Genomic DNA, 5955 nt, shown 5'->3' on the forward strand with positions numbered 1-5955 from the left:
TCTCGGAACTATTTGGAACGAAAGAAACAGAAAGAACGATGAAAGAGAAAGATTCATTGAACTATATCGCTCTCGGAACTATTTGGAACTATGGAACTATATTAAGGAACTAGTTCCTTTTGGGAAAAGGAACTAGAAAGATCGATCCGATCCGGGAACTAGATTGCCCAACTCTAGTAGGGACAGTGCTGGAATTTTTATTTTTTGGAGTTAGGGTGTGTATTGGTGTGCAACGTTGATCTCGCTGTTAATGTGTAAGGGTGAGATACGGCTGATCTTTTTTAAAAACGAACTTAAGGGGTACGTACAGTACTAAGATAAAAAAAATATTGATTAAAATTGGTATTAGTGCGACCAAATTTTCAGTGTTTGTCATTTCCATATTATATATTGTTTATTTGTTTTTTTTTTTATATCCTTTCCGCATACGAAGTAGCGGGCATTTTGCTAGTACATACATAAGTTTGGTATTGTCTGTTGTGTTACAGGTGACCCTCGATATACGCAACGTAACATATTATACAGGTGACCCTCGATAAACGGAACCAACATAAAATATTAAAATTTTTTGAATTTTATTTTCGATTATTGAGTGATAATTGGGTGTTAGAAAACGACGTTTTTGAAAAAATTAATAACGCGTACACCCTACGATCGGTCAATACGACTTTTTTAAATAAAAAAGTGTTAAACTTGATATTTTTCGTGCGGAATTTGAAACTTTTAATTACTCTTGTAGATTTTTGATTAAAATTTTTATTTTTTAATACTTATTTTTGGAAAATACGCTACATTCGGTAGTTCGATTGCCTAAATAGTAGGTTAACTGTGGAAATAAAAGTTATAAAATCTCAATATTTTCGGTAGAAAATATAAAAATTAAAATATTTTGAATTTTTTGTGCGCGAAAATACGGTTTTTGGAAAATTACCGGGAAAAATATACAATTTAATAAAAACTAACCATTTTTATATATTTTTTGATATTTTTTTGGAATATATTTGAAATATTTATTATTTATTTGAAAATTTTGCATTTGGTTGCTAAATATCTCATCGCAGATTATAATTTTGGTGATTATAGACCAATTTTTTGATATTTCACTATTGTGTGAGAGGTTCAAGGCATTTATTTCGCGAACATTTCCGATTTCTTTGGCCCTATAGTGCGGTTTCGTTAGATTTTCGGAAGCTTTTGGTGTTTTTCTTGGACCTTTGAAAAATTCGGTCGATTTTTTGAAACTTTTGGAGTTTGTGGATAACTTTTTGATCCTTTTGTGGTTTCTTCGTATATCGTGCGAAGTAGAATCAGTTTAATTCTTGGTTTTTTGATACATTATAAAAGCAAATCGTGTTTTAGTCCTTCCCTTCTTGCTTGTTGTAGTACAGATTTCGGGAAACTTGTTCAAAATGCCATTCACCCCAATAGATATGTTCACTAGAACTTCGGATGCGGTCATCCAGTTTAATGCTCGTTTCAATACGATGCGTGATGAGCAGCTTGATATTCATGGGCTATAGTCTCATCTTAGTGCATTAGAAAAACTTTGGACACAAGCACAGGAAAAATTTGAAAGGTGCTGTGATTTTATGATGTCGTCAGTAGAGACGACGAAAGAGGTTATCGATGCGGTCGATCAGAAGTACAATTCGTCATTTCAAATTTATGTCGACTGCCAGTCAGCAATTAATAGGAAACTAGGGCAATTTAAGAAATACCGTACCTCCTCTATTAATGGTAGTATTTGTGGTTCGGTTGCTTCGTTGATAGAAACGCCAGGAGAGAATTTAGCTAAGTCGCCTAAAGAAAACCCGCAAGCAACGCACAACAATTTGAGTTCTTCGACTCATGCTTCCCGCGAAAATCATTCGCAGATAGAAACGCCGCTTTCCTCTATGGCGAGAAATAATAGTGCCAGTTTTAGGACTATGGATGAAGTTTCTCATTTGGATTGTGTCCACAACCTTGCCCTACCGCCATGCGACACGGACATTTTTGAAGGCGATTTCCATTCGTGGCCAACCTTTAGGGATTTGTTTACGGCTATATATATTGTTAATGGTCGTCTTACCGACGTAGAAAAACTTTGTCATCTCGTTAGGAAGACTTCTGGTGAAGCTCGCGAGATTGTATCGAGGTTCCCCTTAATTAATCGTAGTTTCGAGCTCGCGTGGAAGGCACTAGTCGAAACTTATGATAATCCCCGGCTTCTGGTTCACAACCAATTGAAAGTTTTGTTTGATATTCCGGTCCTCTATAGTGAGACTAGTTCGGGATTAAAGTCGATCCAACGTGGTATCAATGGATGCCTATCGTCGATGTCCGTGTATGATGTCAACACGGAAAATTGGGATCCGATATTAGTATTTTTGTGTCTCCAGAGATTGCCAAAAATCACTCAGACTCTTTGGGAGCAGAGTGTTAAAGATAAATCCTCTCTTTCGTCATGGAAAGACTTGGATACCTTTCTCACTAAGCGAATTCGTACACTCATGTGCCTTCATGATATGCGTGGTACAGATCAGTCTAAGCGGTCAAATAATAGTAAAGTTCAAGCGCATCATTCGAATACCAGAGTTTCAGAGCCGCCGCGTTCTCCCCGCTCTTCGAAAGGTTCAAATTGTATAATTTGTCAAAATCAGCGTCATAACTTGTATGGCTGTCCCCGCTTTAAGAGTCTTAAACCCGCAGATCGGTACAAAGTGATGAAACGTCATCATCTTTGTATTAATTGTCTTAGGAACGATCATGAAGTAAAGAATTGTGATAGCAAACGTCGGTGTTCGAAGTGTAATAAGACCCACCATACTTTGTTGCATCGGGAGGATATTACATCGAATAATTCAACTCGAAGTTCCACCGTGACTAGCCATGTCCCCCAAAATTCTAGTACTACTTCTTCGACTGTCCCCCCTAATTCGGAAAATTGCGCACCATCCACGTCCGCTGGTTGCTTACCCCGACAAGTGTTTCACGCCGCGCAGAACAAAGCTGTACTTTTAGGTACCGCAATGGTGAATATTGTTCATCTAGGTGTTTCGTACCCTGCTAGGGCGTTGATAGATCCTGCTTCAGAGTCCTCTTTTATTTCCGAGCGACTCCAAACTCGTTTGAAGCTTCCTGTTCGTTCTGCGAATGCTGTAATTTCAGGAGTTAGTTGTTCACTCTCGGCCACTGCTAGTAAAGCTTGTCGTATTCAAATTAGCAGTCCCTTCGACCCTTCTCTGGAATTAGAAACCAACGTTTTAGTTTTGCGTACCATTTCAGGAAATCTCCCCTCTTTTATGGTTAATTCTGACTTAAGGTCGCAAATTCCCGATCTTCGCTTGGCAGATGTTAACCTTTTTGAATCTCGTCCTGTCGATTTGCTGTTAGGTGCTGATCTGTATCCCAAAATATTGCTAGATGGTTGTCGTCCCATTTTGTCTGGAGCACTACTGGCTCAAAATACTGTATTTGGCTGGCTTGTTACGGGTCCTGTCCCTGCAGCACAAGTTCGAACTTTTGCCACTACTGTTGAGGTAGCAGAGGAAGACAAAATCAACCAGACCCTTTTGAGATTCTGGGAAATCGAGGAGACTCCCAAACGCAAAATATTATCACCATCGGACCGTTTTTGTGAGGAGAATTACGTCCGAACTACCCGTAGGGACTCAGAGGATAGGTATATTGTTACGCTGCCGATTAAATCTGAGATTAGCGCTATCGGGTACTTGGGAGAGTCCCGCACAAACGTCCTCAAACAATATTTTCGGAACGAGAATTCTCTAATGAAAAAGCCTGAAATAAAACTAGTTTACGACCAAGTATTATCGGAATATTTGGAACTTGACCACATGCGACCGGTATCCGCTAATACTTCAATGGATGTCCTTTCGTGTTATCTACCCCATCACCCCGTGATAAACCTTGAAAAACCGACCACGAAACTTAGAGTAGTGTTTAATGCCTCAAATAAAACTTCGAATGGGCAGAGTCTTAACGACATATTGCACGTAGGCCCAACGTTACAGCAAGATTTAGTTCTTTTGATCCTCCGTTGGCGTATCTTCAAATTCGTGTTTAACTCGGACATTACTCAAATATATAGGCAAGTTCGTGTGGACTCAAAGTATTCGCCTCTTCAGAGGATTTTGTATCGGGATTCAACAACAAAACAAGTCCAAGACTATGAACTACAGACAGTGACGTTCGGTGTAAATTGTGCACCATACTTAGCGATTAGGACGCTTCTTCAACTGGCAGATGATACTGAGTCAGAGTTTCCCCTCGCGGCGCATATATTGCGAAAATGTATGTACGTTGATGACGTTTTAGCCGGAGCTCACGACATCGAGACTGCATTGGCAGCTAGGGACCAGTTGGTTAGGGCACTATCGACGGCGAAGTTCGAGCTGAGAAAATGGACAGCGAATAGTAGAGCTATTTTGAATCGTTTCCCCCCTGATCATTTGGTAGATGCTCAACTTTTATCGTTTGTAGAAGCTAGTAGTTCTAAACCCTTGGGCATTAGGTGGAATGCGCGTTTAGATTGTTTCTTCTTCGAAGTGAGTCCTATTGTCTATAAACACTTCACTAAAAGGGAAGTTCTTTCGGCAATTGCAAAATTGTTTGACCCCGTCGGATGGTTGGCCCCTGTGATTGTTAGGGCGAAAATGATCATGCAGAAGATTTGGCTGGACAACATTGGTTGGGATGATCCACTTCTGGCAGCTACTGAGGCTGAATGGAGAAGTTTTGTTGAAACATATCCCCATGTTAACTCGATTAGGATACCTAGATGGGTTCAATATGTTCCAGGATTTTCTGCTGAACTTCATGTCTTTTCCGATGCCTCGGAAAAGGCATACGCGGGGGTAGTCTATATACGTGTTGAGTCCCCAGATGGAAACATTTTCGTTAATTTGCTATCGTGCAAAACAAAAGTCGCCCCGTTGAAATCAATTTCGCTGCCTCGCTTGGAACTTTGTGGAGCAGTCTTAGCATCAGATCTATTGAAAACTATTGTGCGGGAAATAGATCTGGAATTAAATCAAATTTATTGTTGGACAGATTCGACGATAGTTCTTGCTTGGTTGAAAAGAACCCCCTCTACTTGGACGACTTTTATAGCCAATAGGGTGTGTCGAATCCAAGAAATTGTTGGCAATTACAATTGGTACCATGTCAAATCAGAAGAGAACCCCGCGGATTTAGGAAGTCGTGGTTTGTCTCCGGTAGAATTGTCTGCGTCCCACCTATGGTGGAACGGCCCTAGTTGGCTAGGTAAAACTAAATCGGAATGGTCTATTCGTGATCTGGCTCCGATTAGTACTGAAATGGAAATGCGCCCGGTTAAATGTCACTTCTCTTTTTTTCCGTCAACATTTAAAGAGATTTTGGAAGATTGTTCTTGTTTGCGTAGAGCTTTTCACTTCATTGTATACGCGTTTAGATTCATTCGTCAAACGCATCCCCGGTATAGAAACCATTACTACTATTGAATAAAAATGAGTGTAAAGCTAATAAATCCCAACCAAGATGAGCACCAATGAGACGAGTGGACTGTATGTTTATATGGATGAGATGTTTGTGACCTTAGCAATATTATTCTCCAACCAACAGAAAAATAATATTGCAATAATAGCATGAAATGAAAAGAACAAATTTCAAGAAACGTTATAAAACGTAGGATTCTGTTTTATTTTATAAAAAAGAGAGAAGGGTTACAAAAAGAGAAGAGAAGAGGATGCTCACCGTTTTAATGCTGGATAACAAGTGAAGTTCTATGGTGGCTTTTAAATTCTATGAACCTTAGCTTGTGTTAATTCGTTAAGTTTTTGTACTAGAAATATGTAGTTGACGAGAGTACTCACTACTTAATACAAATTCACAATAAGCTTAAGTACTAATATAACAATTCATATACTTAAAGCTACAGTGATACTTCAATATACTTAATCTATTAATATAAGT

The sequence above is a fragment of the Musca autumnalis genome, unplaced genomic scaffold (genome assembly GCF_047663935.1).
Source record: "Musca autumnalis isolate F117 unplaced genomic scaffold, ASM4766393v1 scaffold_35, whole genome shotgun sequence".
Classification (NCBI taxonomy): Eukaryota; Metazoa; Arthropoda; class Insecta; order Diptera; family Muscidae; genus Musca; species Musca autumnalis.